General features: G+C 39.3%; 1 long non-coding RNA gene across 2 annotated transcripts in view; it reads left to right on the top strand.

Moving 5' to 3' along the window:
* Nucleotides 1–23,087, top strand: part of LOC148407070 (uncharacterized) — an 84,372-nt gene that overhangs the window by 4,409 nt on the left and 56,876 nt on the right. For both annotated transcript variants that reach the window (XR_015863874.1, XR_015863873.1), the window contains exon 2: nucleotides 18,814–18,955. This is a non-coding gene — a long non-coding RNA (uncharacterized LOC148407070). The remainder of the gene's footprint in view (nucleotides 1–18,813; nucleotides 18,956–23,087) is intronic.

The following is a 23,087-nucleotide window of genomic DNA, read 5'->3' as shown; positions in this document are numbered from 1 at the left end:
AAAATCGCGTATTATCACGGTAAGCCGTTGGTATGGTTTATAAGATATGTTTTGGTGGGCGTGTGCTACATCAGAGGCCGTTGCTGCTGGTAAACTAGATTTAGCTCATTCATGCTGTATGTTCTGAGAGTGTCCGCATCAAAACATGTTTACTATTTTGAACATGTGTATTGATTTGTAATCTATGTGCGCTACTCGTCCGACGTCGGCTCGGATAGGCTCCGGCTCACAACCATAAGAAGGATAGCCTCCTATTTTTTTTGTTGCTTTATAGTAGAATGTCGCTATTGAATGGTTTTAGGATCAATTACTCTACCGATTATTTCAATTAATTGGATAATCTGACAAAAAAAAAATGTTTTCATGAATATACTACAACCATAAAATCAATTTCCCCACCAATTTTGCTGTTTATTGAGCAATTATTGTTTGTCATTGCCATATAAACTAACTGGATTGATGTACACACCAATCATTGTCATTGTTTTCCAACGTAAACACAAATGTCTTATTTTAAACACATACAAAAAAAAGGTCACAAAGGCCTACAAAAATGAATTAATTATTCTTGCATGTCTGAAATCAAAGGATTTGAGCAAACTCAAGTGTAACAATTGCTCTAAACGATTACCCAATTGTTAAAATAGTTGTTGAGTGATTAAATAATCGATTAGTTGTAGATGAATCAATTCTTTTTGACAACTGTGCAACGATTTATCAATAACTGTATTAATAATCGATTTAATCCTTTTTGATCATCAATTTAGCATTTAGAGACCCAAAATTGCCTAAATCTTAAAATTTCAGCCACATTTTTTTTTTAATTATCCGATTTCTTTCATCCAAGGGACAGACGGACAATTATCATGTTGAATCAAAATTATTTACAATCGTAGCTCATTTCCGAAATGATGCATCGTTGACGGATCACCCGCCTTCTACGAACACTTCCGATTCCGGCATGTGTTTAAAGAAAATATACCTTGAAAAAAAATAAAAGGACTTAGTACCAGGGCCAGTAGAGATGGTCCTTCCTTTCGATTGGGCCATTGTTTGGCCAGCTCTGGAAAACAATCCAAATTTTGCCAATCTCCTGAGGTGAGGGACAGCTTCAGCTGTGTTGTACAGCGGTAATATGAGAATATGACTTAAAACGTGTTATTGCTGCAAATGGCAAAATATTACAACCCTAAGCCCAAACTAAGCTCTAAAGTTAGTCCCTGAATTTCTGAGACTATTACAGCAAAAAGCAACACCGTGTATCACCGACGTTCAATATCTATTGTAAAATGGGTTGCAAAGAGGGACGTTAGCGCAAATCATGCAAGGAGATGTAATGGATGAAATGTTGTTTGTAATAACGTCGCGGAAAATAGTATTTCCTTCCCTGAGTGTAGCATATGCGAAGCATTAAGAATTTGATCTCAAAAACCTTCAGGAGTCCAAAATGCATGTTATTTGAACATAACCATCAAGAAATGACAAAACCAATATACAACTTCATTTTAGAAAATAGAAATGAGGATCGCAGATGGTTTTGGGCCACGGTGGCAATTCTCCGGCTATAAACACTGCACACGTTCTGTCTGAAAGCAGTCTGGTCTTTAATATCCGAGCACGGTTTCAATGTCGCGCCGTCGTTTTCCCCCTCATCTAATATTCGAACTGAGGTTGTATGACATTCCTCAGGGCATGTGGCTGACATTTGGAAGTAGACTCCTATAGATAGAGTAATAATGTCAGAAGGGCTGTGGGAGTAGTTTTGCCTGTAAAATCTAGTGTAACAACAGATGGGCATGATCTAATGCGGTGAATGATATAATCTGCAGACAGAAATAACCTCAGACTTTATTGATTTTTCTGCCCACCTTAATTGCGAAATACTATGCATACATTAATAGGAAAGTCACCTGCAAAATGAGCAATGCCCTATGAACTGACAGGTATATTATTACATTATGGATTAATTATGGTACGGAAGGACCGAGCTGCCGATGTGCAAACTCATTCAAACTTCCTTGCAAGAGTGTTTGAATTTAATTAAATATATTCAAATGTGTTCCAATCGTTAAATGTTTGACCATCCCTGCATATACGATGTTCAAACGTACTTTGAGGCTAAATGCTAAAATCGTAGCATTTTTTTTTCCATAATGCCACAGGACTTTTGTATATGCATAACCACTTACAGGAGCATAACAGGAAACATGTTAAACAGACGTAATAATACACCCAGAAAAAATACTCAGTAATTATCTTTACTTACTTCATTTTTGAACATTTTTATATAAAGTAGGTTTGAACATATTTGCAAATAGATTTGAACATAAATGAAAGCACATTCAAACAAACATAAAGGCTAAATCCTAAAAAATGGGAATTGATTGCAATTGATGCATCTACAATGGAGCATCATAGAAAAATAGTCAAAGGGACATAAAACAATTACTACTAATAAACAAAGTTTACTTCTTTCATTTTTTACCGGATTGGCATAATGTTGGCCACACGCTAAAGATGTTACTTTTAACATTTTCAAAAATTGACCCTACACACACACACATTTATTATGTATTTTCCACACTATAAGGCGCACCCTCAATGAATTACATTTTAAAACTTTTTCCATATATAAGGCGCACCTGATTATAAGGCGCACCATCAGCTTTTTTTTAAAAAATGAGGCTTTTAGGTGTATATATAATATTCACCAAACTAGTTACCTTTGTGGGATCTTAGTAAATTAGGCCCCATGAAACTAATCAGATCATTTATTTAACCCTAAGATTTTATGCAAAATGATACATACAAATCATAACGCATTGTAAACCATTTCAACAGGAGATTTACTGCTGTGAGGGTTGTTTACCGTTGAGAATACAGAAACGCAGAAGATGCGGAAAACTCATGGTTTGTTGAATAAGATTGATTTTTTTTCCCTTTTTTCTGCGATATGTCTTCTGCAGGAATGCAACAATATTGAAGCACTGCGTATCAGTAGGAGTGTGCAAGGGGAGAATACTATTTGTGTACCGTGTGTTCGCAGTTCTGTGTGGGTGTTCTTGTGAGTATACGATATGCGTGTATATGCGTGTCTCTGATAACTGGCATCTGATAAAAATATGCATATGTTGCTGTCAGCGTCGGTTGATGGATTGGGTGAAAATATCGTTTATTGACATGTCTACATGTTTCAGACACCATCAGTCAGATACTATGCCCTTCTGCAGCTAGAGACATTTACAAGCCACACACGAACACACACGCACACACACGCTCGGTGCTTTTATATGTTTGCTCCCCATAGATGTGACCTTCATCCGTTCACTCACTGCCTTTTAGCCTAAATGAATACATGTACAGTACATATTTCAAAAGGACACCTCCCTATCATAGTCTGGAGAGAACATAAAAATGCCAAGAAAGTGTCCTGCCAGATAGCTTGTGATTGGAATACCGGAGAAGGTTATCAGTCTTGCCGTGGCCTTTTCATGAATGCCTCAAAATACTATCGTAATACTTTTGTATAGCCATTCAACCCGACGGTGATGATTATAATTCATTTAATCACCGTGATTGATTCAGACTCAAAATTCCACGCCGTCGTCAAATCGGGACCGCCATCTGCCATACTGTGTACGTCACATGTCCAAAGATGTCTCAATTTTGCTGGCTTGTTGAGACGAAATTGTCACAATAGTGGACAAATTAATAAGATGGGTTTCCAGGTCATGCACTATAAAAGGAGGAGAGAATCCAATTCTCGGTTGTAGTGTTGAGCTATTGGTTCAACAACATATAGCTCGCCTCAAAGTCTGCGTTAAACAAAGCAATATCCTTGACAGGTCCACTTTATTTTTAGCACAAAGTAGCTCAGTAGAAGAACGTTGTCCAATCCTTCGAGCTTTACGTCAAAGGGATTTCACACCAAAGGCAAATAAGACACTAAAGGGAGCTGAAATTTCACCCGGATGGTGACAACATATCAAAGTTCAACATGATGCGACCACTTAGTTACCACATTTTTAGGACAAAGTATCTCAATAGTAAAACTTTGTCCAATCCTTCGAGCTTGTCGTCAAAGAGATTTCAAATCAAAAAGGAAATAAGACACTAAAGGGAGCTGAAATTTCACCCGGATGTTGACAACATATCAAAGTTCAACATGGCACGACCACTTAGTTATCACTCTACCAAGGTTGTCTCATCCTTTAACTCTAAAATACTGCAAGTATTGCTTGAAAAAAATGACCCAAAATGGTTAAAATACTGCACAAGGGTCAGGGCGTTCTTTTTTATAAACAGCCTCCACGCTACACATGATTCTGGAGTAATAGCTCAAACCAGGGATCCAGCTAGGTCAGGAAATCATCTACTGAAGACACTAAGACTTAGCAGGGAAGCGCAAATGAGGAAGACCCCAAAAGACCAAAAATAAATGTCCATTATGTTCAAAAAAGTACAATACATACAAAAAAGTACCAGAGAAACTGCCCTCACAACACATGAATTTGTGCCCTTCTGGCAGTCGGTGAAAGATTAACAGTTAGTAGTCATTCACTTTTTTTTCTCTGGTGGCTTTGGGCTTATTTTCTTTGGCTCCCTACAGTCCCTCCAACTCTCATACTGTAAACAGCCAAGAACTGTTCCCCAGCCACAAACCCACCAACATTTCCAACAAAACAGCAGGACGGTTGCCTTGCAAGCGTGCTCATTTTGTCAGTGATACCAGGTGAATCCTTTATCAAAGAACTTTGGCAGTGCAGCGGATTAAAATTTTCCCCCTTTGCCCCTCCCTTATTCTAAAAAAAAACCTTGTCTTGATGATTTGCAGCTCATGTGTTTGTGAAGCACGCCACAGCAACATGATGGAATATTTTTTTGCTCCTCTTGCTGTTCCAGGAGGAGAAAAATGGAACAAAATGAGGCAGCGATGCAAAAACCGTGGAGGAAAAAAGGAGAAAGCTGTCATGTTTTAAAGCTGTCCTAGGCTTACCGTTTGGGCCTCCAGCTCTCGTCCTCGCCACGGTGTCCTCATTAGGGCTAATATGAGACTAGTGGCAGGGGGCTGTCTAGGGGTCTCAAGGGAGTAATGATGTGGGCCTGTGGGCAGGGGACCCCAAGGGGGAGTTTTGTTGGGGGTGATTCTGTGCTACTTATGTAGAAGCCTCAGAGGTCACGCACACATCTTTCTGCTTTGCCCTTGGGAGGGCAAATGCAAAGGTTGAGGAGCAAATGGGGAGCGTTTGCCTAGGCAGATTCCACACCCCATCCATCTCCAAGTCTAACCCCAATCCAGCTCACCCCACCACGACTACCTGCATCTCTCCCTCTCGCCACAAAGACACAATCATTTCTCCCTCCGCTCCGCACATCGGTTCTTCCATCCGCTCCCTCGGGTGCATCGGTCCAGTCTCGGTTCAGCGCAGATATAATCCTTTAATGCCTTTAAATGATCCAGAGGTTGAGTGCTCCTCCTGGTTGCCAATGGGACCTGCTGGGCTCACACCTGCTGAAGCAGGTTAAGATAAATGCCAGCGGCCACTCGGGCATCTGGCCCCGCATTAATATTTAACAGTCCGACTCTCATCTCTTCCACGCTGAAGGTGTGAAGGTGCCAAACCCCGAAGACATATCACAGCTTAATATGGATTTGTGCAAACGGGAAAGGAAATGGAAGAGCGGTGATAGCACAGCGAGAATTGAACTGCATTTTAAGTTTGAGGCTGTCGAGTCGTACCAAGGTGAACTTCATTTTTGGGGAGAAAAGAGCAAACTTGGATAACGTTGTGAAAAAAAAATACATTATTTGTCATAGGACAGAGGCAATGGGTGCCATTTATCAAAGTACAGTGGAACCTCTAAGACGGGACTGGTTGTTCAACACCATCTTGATTCTGGGACCTGTAATCCATTTTTTGGCACAGCTTTTCTGGTACACTATTGCTTCTACCTGTTTATGACACTCTTCTTTGCCTTTAATCAGTTTTCACCCTGGTCTGGTGCGCTGTACTGTCTTTGGGGTTTGTGCTAGACCCCCAGCCTCTTGAGCTTATGTTCTAGTGCCGTTATTAGTATCTCTGTGAGACGCTTTATTGATGTTGGCCACTCATTCAATATTACAGTGGTAACTGCCATGCAAGTGCTTGTCCTATGACAGCCCATCTGGCTCCTTCTCACTTCATTCAAAGTGCTGTCACTTGGTCAGGAGTAGAGCTTCCTCCATGTATCATTTTAAATGAAAGTAAGTAGGGAATTAGACAATATCAACATTTCAATTTTTGTTATCATGGATACAAGCCTGATTTTAGTCAAAACATCACAATTATACAACAAATAAATAAAACTAGGGCTGTTATTAAAATGTTTACTCATTTGATTACCACAAAATTTAGTTTGAATGCACATGTGCCTTTATCTTAACCAGATATGGTTATATTAAAAGGCTGCACAGGTTGCCATAAGGTTATAATACCTGTTTAATCACGAGTGAGGAGACTGGTATGCTCAATTGTGAATTCCAATTCAAAAACCACCCCGATGGGACTTAAGAAAAAAAAAAGAAGGTCATTTCCATATTGCAACTTGGTTTTTATTGAAGCATGACAAATTGAACATGCCACCCTTAAGCCAAACATGTTTTTGGGGCAATCGCTAGCCAGAATGCTAGCAGTGAACCGAAAACAAATTTAAAAATAATTAACACTTCGCTCGTAAAACTTGGCAGGCAATTTTTCATGTATTTTTTTTATGAAGCCTTTTTAATATATATATATATATATATATATATATATATATATATATATATATATATATATATATATATATATGTATGTATGTTACCTCCCAACAACCCTGAGAGGAATTAAGTAGCTTTTTGAGAACCTATTCAGATCTTATTTTATTAGCTTAGTGATGATACAAAAGGACGGCTCTGTCATGATGTGCCGAGTCTCATCTTCATGCTTTCCTTTTATGCAGTGTGGAGTTGTGTGACTGTCAGTCTCCCAAAGAGAACAAAAGATTCCCAGCCTATACAAGCCCTAAATGGACGATGTTAAGAATGCAATCTGACAGTTTCAACTTTCTTGAGGTCAGTTTGTCTCTCTGAATCACCATATTGCCTGACGTAGCAAATTGCCAGACAAGGCAGGAGGGATTTTAACCTCCAGAAGAGGGTTAAATGGTTCACATATTTACTTGAGAAGACTCATCTATATTTATAATGAAAAAATGGCAAGACCTGCTGTATATTGCAAATGGTATTTTCTATGAATGACAGTGATTATAATAAACGACCGTGCTTGTACAGAAAATGTCATTTCACCCAGAGTTGTCTGATTAAAGCGGATATTTTGTGGGTTTGGATTAAATTTAATAAAGTTCAAGGGGAGTCTGGATTGACGTATCTTGTTGTTTTTCCTTCAAAGACCACAAACAAAGAAATTAGGCAATTGTGTTGTAAGCGGGTGTCAGGTTCACCTGTAAGACATTTGTGAGAAACTATACATAAAGGAGAAAAGTCTTTTTTTTCTCATGCATGAGGAGAACGAAGAAGGACCGCACAAGTACAATTCTACTGTGCCCTGAAGGATTGGGGAAGACATTTTGCAACAATGTAAACAATTGGTTTATGTTGGTGTAGAATGCAGTTTAGAGTACATGCTGCTATCTTATTCTTCAGGAACATCAAGCGTAATTGTTCTGCTTTTGTTCTTTGTCGGGTCACAAAGCCGTCTCTTTCTTGCAACTGCTTGAGACGCTCAATTCCTCTTCTTCACAACCAACGGTAACAAAAAACATTATTTCTAATCTGCCAACATACTGATCACATAACAAACATACTAACTGACTGCATCAAACATACTAAGTGATTCCATCGCAAATATGGGATAACCTATTTGCAATTTTTCTAACAGCCAGGTAAAAAGCGGAAGCACAGGACTGACGGCGCATTCGAAGAGGCACCAATTCACCTCGTCACAAAGATCAGAGCATCCCAACTCCAAACCTGTTTTCAAACAGTTTATTTTTCATCATGCGTGCCCTTGAGTTGAAAAAGTGTTGAATAAAAAAGCACTCACAAACCCTTGAAACTTCATTGAAAAAGCATCGGCAAGTTGCTGATGTTTTGTCAGCTTCACGTGCAAAGACGGAGTTAAAAGTGTGTTTTATCTCCTCCAAGGAACAGCTTCAGCTTGTTGCTCTTAAGATAATCGTGTATACCTCAAGGGTGCCTTTTAGTGCCACTGTCTCCTTCTGCTGGTCTGTGGCCTGTCATGCAACAGCAATATCAGTTCGTCCCATGGTAATGGCTAAGCGCCTCGGAGACAGCTCAGATTGAGATCACTTTGAATTATTTATACGCATTCTCCGCAAAGGGCCAGGCGGGGCGCAGCTCCCTCTCGTCAACACAACCCAGTGTCCAGATTGTCACCGAGCCAGTGTCAACAGTCCCAGTCCCACAAACCGGGCTCTCCCGCACACATGCATTCATTCAGGGTGTGAATGTGTAACCTTCAGCAAAAAAAAAAAAAAAAGGACAACACGAATGCAAATATACTTCACCTTGTGTGTCCGAAGAGATACGGACATGAAATGGTACATTACGTAAAAATTATGATCAGGGATGTTGGACCAATCTTTCACATTTTTTTTCCTCCATATTAGGCGGATCTGATCGCCTTTATCATAATGGGTCATTACATGGAGAATCGGGGAATGGCTAGAACAAATATATATATATATATCAATACATGATCGGAAGAATAAATAGCCTCAAAACTCTAACTATGACTGTCTAATGCACACACACACACCTATATTATATATATATATATATATATATATATATATATATATATATATATATATATATATGTGTATATATATATATATATATATATATATATATATATATATATATATATATATATATATATATATATATATATATATATATATATATGAGTGTAAGGCAATGAAAACAATGAAGGCAACGTCGGTTGTTTTTTTTTTTGCATTATATACTATGAAATTCACTGTTTTTAGTGTGAAATACAGAATAAAAACTGTTTTAGAATAAGAGAGATTTTTCGCTGCAAAAGTGTGTTCTGTGTTTCTTAAAACGAGGTTTCTATTTCCCAGAGTCGCTGAATAAAATACGTCTCGAGATAGCGACACAAATGTCATGCGGAGTTTATTAAATCAAAAACGGATGGCATAGCAAATTGTTTTTCTGCCCATTTGTACTTGGCGTGTACTTGTAAAGACTGCTTGTGATGCAAACAAATTTTTCTATGTGGATTCAAGAGCCGTCTCCAAATCACTTTCACCACAGGACAATCCATTGCAAACCCTAAGCTGCGGCACTCCATGTCTCCAGCATGCAGAAGTCACGAGTCCCCGTCCTCCCCATCCGAGTGTCTCTATTGTCTCGCGGCGAGCCCGCTGCGTCTATATCATGTACGACAGCATGTTTTCCCAATGCGCCGCCCGCGTCAGCAACTCCGGAGGACGGCTCCAGTCGAGTCCGCCTGCTACTGCTGACTCCCCCTCTCGGGACGGCGTCAATGTCTTCACCTGGCAGGCGGCAATATGCTATACACTCAGCAGTCCTTCAATCAGCCACCCTTGCGCACCAGATGGTGCCCGCTGTGTGGCTCGGAGATTACCTGGAAAACTACCAGGGTGGGGGGGGGGCTATTAAAGCTTTTTTTCTTTTTCTTTTTTAAACTACATTTGCTTATGTAGGCATTGCTTTTAATAGCCGTGAATGCTCGGGAGCAATGAATTAAAATATTGTATTTCTCCATGTAGGTTAATTGTGCCGATTAGAGCGAACAAGGGCGACCGTTTTTTGGTGGTGCACAAGAGCTAGCAATACTTTTATTGCGGCTATATTTTCCAGAACATTAATTCAGAGCACCCCCTTCTTTTTTTTCTTTTTGTTTTACAGTATAACATGAAAGCAGAGCAGCACTGCGCTGTGTGAAAGTCATTTATTAATGAGAGATCATAAATAACCTGAAAAGGACGACTAAACATGATTTGGGGTTCGGGGTACATTTACGTAGCTTGGTGGCAGGAAATTGTTTTCCCCACAACGTCATTTTGATTCTTTGATTCCTACAGCCGCTTCTGTTTTTCTAATACTATTTTTCGGGGGGTTACATTTCATCATCATCCAGCGATAATAACTCATGGCCTGTTTGATTTAGTGGTTCCATTGCTTTTGGAGAACTGTGAAGCGCATTTAATATTTATTTTAGGGTGGGAAACACAGGCACCGCAGAAAGTAGACTTATAGTTGGAGTAAGAATGAACACACATGGGTTCTATTTGCATGTATGTATGCACTAAAAAGAACGAAACATGGCTGCGGAGGCTCAATTTTCGTCAGTCTTTTTGCCTTTTATTTTTGTAGATATTGCTGTAATAACTTTTACACTATGAATCTGCTTTTCAAATGTGAATATAAATACTTAAGTGTCGGTGAAACCACGTCAGGAGTAGGGATCACAAAATCTAATTAAATGCGTTTTGATGCTGTGGATGGAACTGTACATTTGCCTTTTTTAATTAAGAGCAAATGAGTTGGAACATGAAACTACTAATGACTTCTTTGGGAAGTATGGTCATTAAAGGGACTATGTGTAATAGACAGTTTTCATTGCGGACAGCAGGAGGTGCTGCAGTCATCGTTGCAGCTATAACAGACATGGCGGCCTCCGGAGGAGTGCCACCCCTCATGTAATGTAACTAGACCTACGTTTATATTTAAAAAAATGCTGTTGGTCGATAAGAACACATTTATTCGCTAGGTTTTTTTTTTATATAATCATTTCATGTATTCCTTTTTAATAAAACACGGTCTAAATCTTACACAGTGTCCCTTTAAGGTAATTGTTGAACAGCATTAAACAAGAAAAAGACAGAAAAGCAGTTTCACCCTCATCCCTTATTCTTATTTTCTATTCATATTGTCCTCGACAGGCAGGAAATGAGACATTATCTTTCTAACAGCCATTAAACGGCAACGTAAACCTCGTCGCCGTCATTGTCAATCATTGGCTGTTTGTAGTCGAGACGGTTTCCGTCAGCGCTTCAAGGATCAAACAATTTCCGCTCAGCAAGACAATTCTCCGTTAAAAAAAAAAAATTAAGCGGGCGCCACGCCTGCATAGGTCGTGTTGTGTTTGGCATCTATGAGACTTTCAAAGTTGTGATCACTGCTCAGGTATTTCCCCCGAGAGGTAATTAGACCCAACCCGTATGGAGGAGAAGACGATGCAGGACCTTTAAAAAAAAAAAGCAGCCAAGCCTTAAGAATGCTGTAAATGGCTTGTTTTGAGTAGACCCATTTTGCATCATATTATTTATTTTATTGACATTGAACGGTCATCATGCATTTGAATGTATCTCAGCTCCAGTATATTACAACGTATTTTAGACACTTTGCACTTATTTATGTTCTACTTGACGCTGGTGCCGGCCTCACAGTGAGCAGTCGCGTTTTGCAAATGGGTCTTAAAAAAAAAAAAAGATTTCTGTCTTCAAAACAAATACAGAGAGCAAGTCAAGTATGAAAAAAGCTGCGGTGTGTGACAAATAACTCCAAGTATACCAACACTATAATGATCCTAGTATTTTATTTTTATTTGTAGTATTTTTATTACTATAATAGAACAGATTTTTTTTAAATTCTAAAATGTAGTGATGTTATGCCTTAGATTAGAGCAGTGCTTCTCAATTATATTTTTTTCTATTTATGAATTATATTACCTTTCAACAACTTATTTTTACAGCGTTTGTATGGATTACAGCTTAGTCTAAATCAGAAAAAATTGCATCTAAATGCCTGCAACTAAAAAATTATTTTTAAAAAAAGATGAAAAAAAATATGATTCTATTGCATTTACACTTCACATGAAAATCTGATGACTGATTAAAAATAATTTAAAACTGACTTTTAGGGAATTCATTTTTCGACTTTTCAGTCAACTTTATAAGAGATTCTGCGGACTAAGGACACTCTGGAGGAGTCTTTTTTTGTTCAAAATGAAAACAAAGATAAGTAAAAGTCTGCATATAATTGAATTAGACCTACATAAATGTATTGAGCAAAACATGTGTTATTTAATTCATTATAATTTTCAATATTGACAAACCAAATGATCTGTATTTGTTTCTGACATAAATGGACATATCCATATCAGTCTGCTATAATTGGTATCAGTATCAGCCCAGATGGAAACATGTTTATATATTTGTAGCTTACAATGTGTATTGTTGATTGACTGATCATTTATTAATATTCTGTTAACTCATTTAAGCCCAAAGACGTATTTATCCGTCTTTTCGGAGTTGGGATATTCAAATCCAGGCACTTATTTACAGTAATTATTTTTCAAAACATTAGGGTAAAAAAAAATGTGTGAATAGCGCTGGCACTGAATGAGTTCATGTCTGTAATGTAAAACTTGACTGTTGTTATACTTATTATACTTAATATCATTACAAGTAAAGTTTGATGGTGACAGTTTGAACACCAGAGCAGACATTATTTTTCCGTCGGCGTATTCCCTGGAAAAAATAAAAACTAGAACTAGTAACACACACACTCACACACAAACACGAAATGTTTTAAAAAAAAATTGCCAGAGTAGATTGTATTTGACTTTTGACTTATTCGACTGCATGCTATACTTGGGGACAAAAAAAAAATAAATCTTAGAGAAATAGCTTGAAGGAAAGCAGATGGGTGGGTGGGTTCACAGGAAAATGAGATGGCGTCCGCTTGAGCAGAGAGGATATCAAAGTATTTTTGATCAGCATCCTGGACACACAACAGATCTATGCTTTGTGTTTGTGGGGGGTTTTGCACGAGGATGATTCCAGAAAAACAACCCTGGTAATCTTGACAGCTAATCCACATGATGGCCACGGGGCGCTGGAGCCTATCCCAGCTGAGCAAAGGAGCCAAAAACTGGTATTGTACTGACATTAAAATGAGCTAGAGAGCCCAAAAAAAAAAAAACATGTGTCAAGAGACCACACACAGTAAGACCCGTTCTTCCTACCAAATTGGTCACCTTGGGAAACCGGGTAACAGTTTCGCCTAGGTGAATTATTTACCACAAAAATTGATTGTCTGGATGTGTGTGGCTAAACACAAATTTTTTCCACCTTGACATGTTCTACTTTAACGAATAAATGAGATTGCTGTTCACTTGGCAGACCCGGTGAAAGATTTCTCCTTACCGACCCCGGAATGAAAACAGCAGTGAAAAACCTGAAAGTTTCCTCGGATGTGTTGGGCATGTACTGACTGACGCGTGGGCGTACAGAGGCGCTGTAGAGGCGGTACCAGGACCTTCATCCTTAATGCGACGTGACAAAAAGTGACAAGAACAAACGTCCCTTTTATCTTTCAGGCTGTGGCGGTGTTGAAAAGGCAGAAAAAGCAAGAAATTCTTAGAAGGAAAATAACACTTTCGGGGAGAAATTAACAATGTAACACGGTTAAAAGTTCCAAAAAGTTGAATTTCCATGATACAGGTCCTTTATTGTATGTTTCTTGGGAATAATCAAACCATCCTCGGTCAATTTGATCCAGGGTGACGTGTAATTAGCTAAAAATTTCAGAAACATGCATTTGCTAACCAACAAATCTTGTGATTCAGTTTTTTACCCTTAGAAACAGCAGTAATATAAATGGGTCATTTTGATCCAGGTTTTGCTTTTGTATCAAAAAATGTTGCAAAAAACGTGTATTCAAATTTGAAAAGGGATTCTCTCAAAAAGGTGTACGGGTATGTGGATTATACGCAAACCAAGCGTAAATCTTGAATGGAAACACGACATTCGACATTTTCAAATGGGTCAATTTGACCCTGGAACATAACCGGAGGGTTAAACCCTGCTTTCAATGGTCTATTTATTTTATTTTTTCTTGACAGCTATAGAAGCGTGTCAGGTTACGGCTGTTAAAAAAGCCATATTTCCTGATGATGCTCTGTAATGATGGAAACACTGCTGTGCAAAGCTAGCACACATGCCTGGAAAGGAAGCTTATGTTCCCATTATATGCCACATAAATCTGGGGACCATGGAAAGATTGGAAAAGGACCCCGCTTGAAGTAAAGGCACCTGCAAATGACTAAACTGCTTCTCAGCGCTCTGTTTATTCCCTAACGTTTGAAGGTCGTGGCTGGAGAGTAACATGAGCTCAAGCGATAGTCATATATCATGTCGCCCTCATAGATAATGTACACACTGAACAGGTTGTCTCTGTAACCTTGTAAAGGAGTTATAGAACATGAAAGTGCAGAAGAATCCATATGCTTGGGAGGAACTTACTGCCAGATGTTGTATTTGTAAGTGGGCTACAAATAACTTTGATCATCAATTATGTTGATTTTGTGAATCCATTATTTGGATATCTGGTTATTGTAGTTGATCACCACTTTTCCTTGTTTAACAGAGTGCTAAGGCCGAGTGATCTCACTTGATAACATCTTGGCCTTTACGATCTTATCTCATGGGTTGGTGTTGTATTATTTTTGTGTATTACCAAGACAAAATGGATACAATTGTGGAAAAAAAAATGGTTGGGTATCAAATGGACTGTCCATCTGGCTCCTTCTCCTTGGTGGGGACTGGATTTTCATGCTCCATTACAAGAAAAAAATCCGTAACTAACTATGATCAGAAAAAAAACGCAATCCCTGCTTTTTGCAGTTTTTGGTCTTTATCTTTGGACTCATTTGAGCTACCCTACTAAGCCCCAGTCAGTTCACTTGATAACGTCCTGGCCTTTCCAATGTTGTCTCATGGGTTTGTGTGGTATGACATTATCTTTGCTATCTTACTGAAACAAAATGGACAGTTGTGGAAAAAATTGTGTCTCAGATGGGCTGTCCATCTGGCTCCTTCTCATTACTGGGTACTGGATTTTCATGGTCCATTACAAGAAAAAAATGAGGTACCTTTAACTATGATCAGAAAAATTTGAGATTCCTGCTTTCGGCACAAAGTGGGTAAAAAATATCCTAAACCAGGTCATCTTATACAACTTCAATAACCTAACAAATGAAATTATAAATGACTCCAACAACTCAAGCGATCCCATTTTAAGAATGGAAAAAAAAAACAACCAAAGTCCTAAATTACAAAGGCGATAAGACACGCATGGCTGTGACACAGTTTTGGTGCTCTTGGTAGTCAGATCCTTAAAACAAAGAAATGAGCTTTCAGCGAGACCCAGCAAAGCGTCTAGCAGCCATTCATTCTGCTTGCCCCCAACGGTGGTTTGTCTGTCACCGCCTGTGTCCGTCTCATATCTCACGTCCTCAGACACCTCAATGATAAAACGCTTTTGTCCTCGCTGTCGGGTGTTGCGTGTCTTTGTGGGGAGACGGTGGAGAAGAATGGACGGACGAACGGATGGATGGGTTGGCGCTTGGGGTTTTCTCTTCAGCTAGCTTGATCGTACTTTAAGTGACATTTCAGCAAGGTACTTGATCAGCCAAATATCATTACGAGACCCTCACCCCCCATCCGCCCGAATCTATAATTCACCCGCAAGACAGTCAGCTAAGAATAGCCGTCCGACTGCGCCGTAGAACAAGAGACAAAGTGACAGAAGGAAGAGCGATGGCGAGATCGGTACAAAGCCGGTGTAGCGCCGTCTTTTTGGGACATACAGCAGCCCGCCATTATTCTTAATTACCCCACAAAGACAGCGGGCAGGCCGCGTTTTCCGTTTGAAATCGGCGAGAGCGTGTGCCAAGCGGCAGCCGTCTCCACCCTCTTTCCTGTTTCATTGTTTCAATCTGCACCCTTATCGTTCAGGAAACAACACTTTGTCAGATACGGATGAGTCAACCTCGTTGGTTTTTGTCCGCCGCTCATTGTTGCGTCCTTCCCCCCGTGTCGCTCAGCCAGACCAAAGTCTTGTGGCTCCGATGAGGCAAACCTCACACAACGGTCCATCTGCAGGATGTTTAGTGTACGCTAAAGTGTACAGAGGAACTGTTTATCTGCACAAATGTGTATTGTATCAAAAGGCCATGACACACACACACTAAGGCGAGAAGGATGAGACAGGGAAACACAGTTGAGTCAATCTGGGCCATTCTTTGTCTACACAGATGGTCCCTTTTTCCGGGGTAACAATACAGACTTATTTTGCCGTTTGAGAGGTCGGGCTCAGCGTGAATCGCGTTCCATTTCGAGACGGAAAATGTTTTGAGCCTCGCATTTTTTGTTGCTCAACTGAGAAACCCTTTGGCCTAATTGAGAATTTATTGTCGTTTAATTCCATTGACATACTTTTACGTTTTACGTTTTCCAAGAGTTCAGACTTTGAGTCCAATTCATCATGGATTCAACATCTTCGGAAATGTCACATTTCCCAAGCTATTATTTTTCCCATCGTATTCCCATGATTCCTCATTTTTACCCATTTTTTTCAGAATTTCAAAATAAAAGGCTAAGTGTAAATGTTTTGGGTTTTTCCACTTCTAATTTCTCTTTTTTTTATTGATTCTAAACATTCCAACCTCAAACAGTTCAGCATACTGTATGCCAGTGTAATATTTAATTTCAACAATTTCTCACGAGAAGCTAATTTTTGCCTGATTCAAACAGTTCCAACGGTAAATTGTTAAGCTCATGTTTACAAATATTTGCCGATAATGTCTTATAAACATTTCTTTATTATTCCATATAATTTATTTTCCATGCATGAGTCTACTATGTACAGTAAATAAATATTATTACATTAGAGATTACATCCATTACATATTACATTATTACTATTATTATATTCCGGCTTTCCAAAGCATTCCACATCTTTTCATGATTTTTCATTCAGCTTTTCACATTCACACAAAATTAATCCAGAAATTGATTTTTTTTTTTAACCTTAACGCTCTATATTTGTTGGCAAGTTATGAAGGAAACATTAACTTATTATCATAAAAGTTTATTCATGCTATCGCATAGTCAATTTGAATATAGCGATGCACATCTATTTTCATCATATTTGTTTTATCGCTTCATCAACAAAATAATCAATTATCGAAATAATAGTAGCTGCAGCCCTACTTGTAAGTTTCCATCCGACCAAATCGAAAGAGAAAGACGCCCACTGTTATTCTCACATTCCAGTCCAGCAAAAGCGTCATACTGTTCACTATGCAAATGATTCGGTCACAGGACAGGAAACTCATCTTCTGATGCAGTTGAGATAAAAACAACAACAAAAAAAAAAACGTGAAGGTTTTTGGAGACAATGAGGTCAAAGAGTCATCGCTTAATACATGCATACCAGGGACATAATGCAACAGTAATGCAATTTTGCGTGGGCCAAATGCCCAGTCGCACTTATCTAGACGTTACAGGCTTGATTTGCCTCCTTAGCCCTCGGGCCGCCATGCATTAAAGAGGCCCTCTCAAATACCTCGCCAACTTGGAGGACGCCGGTGCAATTATTAGATGTGACTGCATGATAATGAAATGGCGTAATGCCATGTCAGAGCGGTTGACACCACACAAAAGGCTCCGGCTGGTGAAATTCCTAATCAGCTCAAAATGTCAAGGGCCTCACCTTGGTCTGAATCACAGCCCGCAGGAAGATTAGTCGTCAAAGTTCACGTGAGCTTTCAAGGATGTGTTTTCTCTTTGGCTCAAAGTTTCCCCCACGCTGGACTAATCTCTCTTTAGCGCCTCCTTGACATTCTTGTCGGAGTGTTTGGAAGGTATGAAATAAGACGTATCATGGCTGATGTACTGTATAGTAACTCGTGAACAATCCATGTATTATTTTGATTTCACGGTATATTGAATCGAACGCTTTCACTTTAATATGACACGTCCTTGAAGGTAGACCGAGGCCTGGGTCCTGCTATAAAATCGAGTTTTGGACGGCAGCTACGGAAAAATACTATTTCACAAAAGATGAAAACTCTTTATTACACATGTATTAGGTGTAGTATATATAGATATAGATAGATAGATAGATAGATAGATAGATAGATAGATAGATAGATAGATAGATAGATAGATAGATAGATAGATAGATAGATAGATAGATAGATCTAACAGCCTGTTAATGCTCGATCTTGATAGATAGATAGATAGATAGATAGATAGATAGATAGATAGATAGATAGATAGATAGATAGATAGATAGATCTAACAGCCTGTTAATGCTCGATCTTGATAGATAGATAGATAGATAGATAGATAGATAGATAGATAGATAGATAGATAGATAGATAGATAGATAGATAGATAGATAGATAGATAGATAGATAGATAGATAGATAGATAGATAGATAGATAGATAGATAGATAGATAGGCCATATAGGCCATATTATTGCCTGCTCACTCAAGAGAATGATCTTGAATGTGTAAGAGACTACAATTGTGAACTTAACCAGAATATTAATTTAGTATAAACAACCATCCATCCATCCATCCGTTTTTGCTGGTTAGGGACGAAAAACCATTCACGCACACAATCACGCCTAAGCACAATTAAGAGTGTCTCCTACACCTACCATGCATGTTGTTGGAATGCGGGAGCAAGCAGGAGTCCCCGGAGAGAACCCACACGGGCACGGGGAGAACATGCAAACTGGAATTGAACTTGGGACTCTGATGTGTAAACTGTGTGCTTACCACTGCTCCACCATTTAAAAAAAAATCATTGCAGGCTAAATTAAACATACTTTTCCTTTTAGTGTTTTCTCAGTTTGAAGGATACGGGAAATGCCTTTTCTCTCTCACTCTCTCTCCCTCAGGACCATGTGTTTCCGTTTACAGTCCTACATTCCTTCCTGTCACCCTGATTGGCTGCCAGAGCATCATATCTCTACAACTGCGGGTATTTGCGCAGTATCCCATGAAGCCACAACAGATGAAACCTCCCATGCCTGTCCATAGGTACGTCTATTCGTCTGTCTAAAGAAGCTCCGTCGTTAACAGATGCTAATGTAATAAGATGACATCTTGACCCCGTAGAGTAGCTGCCAAGCAACAAAGTCTTCACACCGGATGATATGTTAAGTGTGTTCTGGACAGCTTGTCAACAAACACATAAGAGAAGCCAATAAATGGTCGGCGCTGCGGTTGATATAACCTCAGTAGGGCAAGCTACATTAATCACAGTTAAGGCAGAGACGATGATGAGGTGTTAGGCAAAAAACAACCATGCTCTGGATTGCGCAACATGCAATCCCACCGGACTGCGGTAACGGCGCAAGGTTCGGAGAACGGCTGGAGGGATATTGGATATTGTTTGGTTGCGATAAAGGCGACAATATGATTTATCTTCACGTTTCGCACTTTTGTGATATCTAAAGAATTCATGTGGTTGATTTCTGTCACCCCAAGGGGGCTTTTTTTGTCTGGCCTCGGTTAAAAAATAATCGGCGATTTTTATGGTTCCCGAAAACTAATGTATGCTCTTGCTAACCCATCTGCTTGCAAGATTAGATAATCAAAATCCCATGCATGTCTTGCATTTACTGTTCCATCTGCGACATGTCAAAATGATGTGCGGTGGATCATAAAAGGGACATTCCCGTAAAACTCGGAGAAAACTTTTGCGATCCTCAAAAGGAAACACCGACACTGGTCGGACTATAGAAACTATAGACCCCCTTACGAGGCGAGGTAGGTGCACCGCAAAACCGACACGCGTGGGTGATTGTTTTCGCAGCGGCTAGCAAACGCAGAACATGAGAGACGAGACGGGACATTAAAGTTGCAGTTCCGAAAGACAGGAGGAAGACGAGGTAGGGGGAGAGGAACAGGTGTCAGTTCTTCAAAGCTAGGGGGTTCTATGAATAATGGGAGATAATGTGCCTGCTGTCCATTACACGGGGTCCCACTGGCATTGGGTATCATTCTTTATGGACAGTATAATATACTTTTCCTTCTTTTTGAGGCCATAAATAATACAAAACTGCACACGGTCAGGGTAAAAATAACAGGGCTGCCTTGTTGGAATTTGTGGTTGAGGAGACGACTTCCCTTTGCCGTCTGAAATTAGGGAACACCAGTCAAGAGAAAGCCAATGAACATTGTCATTCCTATTCTATTTATGTGCAGTATTCCCCTACTATAACCGTTTGCGGTTTCTTTTTTTTTTTTTTTTTCACGCCTTTTCCGAACGGCATATGAACGGCATGTGCATTGTGTGAAAGAATCCTAATATATATATATATATATATATATATATATATATATGGGAATTTGCATACTGGCCCAGGATAATGATGAAAATAGGTGAATTGTATTGGCCTTTTTTGATAATTCCGGAAAGATGATTCTTTTAAACAAAGTTAGGAATTTTAAAAGGGTTCTTCAGCAAGAGAAATCTGAGAAAATGTGAAAGAAAATCACAACTCTGTGTGGAGAGGGCATTATCTTGCTGACAAACATATAATAAAAGAAAAATATATACACAAACAAAAAAAATGCAGTGTAAAAAAAAATATGCCATGTCAACCTGTATTTTAAGTCATTTTTTTTCTATGAGTTTAGTTTCTGAGTCTACTCCTTCCAGTTGGTTTGCATTGAATTTTTGAGTCTAAATATCTTCTACTTTTCCACTTGCGTGTCCTTTCTGCTTCTGGGTACAAAATCTTGTCGTCACGTGACAATAGCAGATATTTTTTTGTTTCTAGAACAGCACAATAATTCTACAAAGCTAATGTGGGCACTTGGATTTGGTCAACTATTTAATTTAAGAATGTTTCTTCTCAAAAATGTCTCTTTAAAAAATTGAGGTTTTGGCTCAATTATGGAACAATGATTATTCCATCCAGTCCAACACACACATTTCATCCATCCCTTACATCCTTGGAAGCAACAATCGTCAAATCAACTGGAACTGGTATAAAGCCTGGTTTTAAAATGGTTGGATTAAAGTAAACACTTATTTTCCTCCAAGAACCGCAAAGAATTGTTAAAAGTTGGCTCATACGCTCTTTTGTCATGTAATTCCACGTGATTTTTTGTAAAGTTTTGAGGGACATTTGCAGAAACCACTCTAGTGTTGATTTGCTGTTGAAATGTAAGAGGCCTCCTCCTCATGTTGTGTAGATTTTTTTTTTTTTTTTTTACTACAATGCATCGTTCTTTCTCGTCACAAGTCCCCCAGTCTAGACTTCTGTTGCAAAACCGCTCCACAGCAGGACACTGCCACCACCATGCTTTGCGGGAGGGGTGCGATTAGATGGCTAATGAGGTGTGCCAAGTCTCCGTCTGACAGCAAGCTTTTCTTATGGCTGGGCTGCTTTGTTTTTTTTTTTTAACTATTTTTCTTCTGTTGTCTTGAAGAGGCTGGCGTTAGCTTACTTGTTATCCTGCATTTTCATTTTGGACCATAAAAAGCAGCTGATTTTTGTCTCCATGAACAGGTCTACTTTGTTAGTCCATTTTGTCTCAGCAAGACAGCAACTTTAATTGCATCCATGAGGACAGGATGACCTCTAGTGAGCACAGTAAGAGTTAATAGGCTAGCTCAAATGGGTAAAAAATATAGAATAAATAAATAAATAAGTAATGGCAGAATAAGAGTAATGGGAGTCATAGGCGGAGTCAATGAAGGAGCCTGTTTGACCAATATTGAAATGAACTGGAATCGTCAACAAAGCAAAAAATGTGTCAAGAGAGCACTTGGCCATTTCATCCACTTAAACTTTGTAACTAATAAATAAAACGTTGCTGTTTCTCCAGGAAAACTCTCTCCTGCCTAACTCCGCAATGAAAACGAAAGTAAAAATGCTCCTCAGATAAGCCGGGCATGTATTTACTCTTGCGTGGGCAGTAGAGGGACAGTGCAGAGGTGCAATGAGAGCTCGGAATAAGCAAAGAATTCTGAAGGAAAATAACACTGGGGGGTTTGGGGTGTGAAATTAATATTGGAACACGTTCAAATGCTCCAGAAGTTGAATTTACTGCATCAGAGAGAAAATTTATTGTACTTCATTTCCAGATCCAGCCCAGTTAAGTTTGTGATTTTGCTGATATGTACCGTGATCATTTGAAGGCAGATGATGGAATGACAGTTAATGGATCAGTCAAATCAAACGACACACCTTGAAGGATCAAAAACAGGAAAAATATATCGAGATTCAACCAACCACCTTAAAGTTGGGAGATGATTAACCAAGCTTCACCTGCTTTTGCTACCTCCAAACGCAATCATCAAACAGTAATGTTAAATTCTTCTTACAGCGCCACTGTCTGCTCACTGAGACCACAACGCTTATTTCCATTTCATTCAAAGAACTTTGTTCAACCTAAACAGCAACGACTGCACTCTATTCCTTTCTGCTCTGTTTCCCTTTATATGCTTATTCAGAGATCTCCAACATGCACTTCCCATTCTCCTTCAGGAGTATTGAGAAGTTTAATTACAAAAACCAAGAGACCATGAAGAACAAGACCACCGGAGGATATGCGCATATGTTGTTTAATATGCGAAAGTGCCCGTGGAACCAAAGTTCAGCAAATGCGGTCAATGTAGGATTTAAATACTCAAGTATGCATATGATCATTTAAGTCTGAGCATGCATATGAATGAGTGAGAACAATTTTGACCAGCTTGTGGACTTACAGGTGTGATTTCACTTTTCCTGTCATAGCCTGGAAGATCGCTTGGGTTTTTTACCACCCGCCGGTTTATGATTCCCCAAACCTCCTTTCGGTGGATCAGTGTCAATGTGCGATATATCATCTGTGCCCGTGTTCTTCCATCATCTTATATCTGCTCCTAGTTCTTTTACTACTGCGCCCTAAATTTTATGTGCCAGAAGGTGTTTGTCTGTGTTTTTCGCACGTGGACAAAGACAAATTTTGTTCGTCTGTATGCAGGCGCGCGAGGACCAGTACAAAGGTGTTTGTTCACACACACACACACACACACGTCCATTAGTGTGGGAAAACCACAGAGGGAGACTGTGGAGCTTTTACAAGGTCGGCGTCCTGCAGAGCGGAACAGTTTGAGGGTGATAATAATAGCCAGGTCAACATTCAATTATTTGCCTAGGGATTAACCTTATGG

The sequence above is a fragment of the Hippichthys cyanospilos genome, chromosome 20 (assembly GCF_059441005.1).
Source record: "Hippichthys cyanospilos isolate Australia breed blue-spotted pipefish chromosome 20, RoL_Hcya_1.0, whole genome shotgun sequence".
Lineage (NCBI taxonomy): Eukaryota > Metazoa > Chordata > Actinopteri > Syngnathiformes > Syngnathidae > Hippichthys > Hippichthys cyanospilos.
The sequence above is the reverse complement of the archived record's forward strand: the minus strand, read 5'-3'. Positions and strand labels throughout refer to the sequence as shown.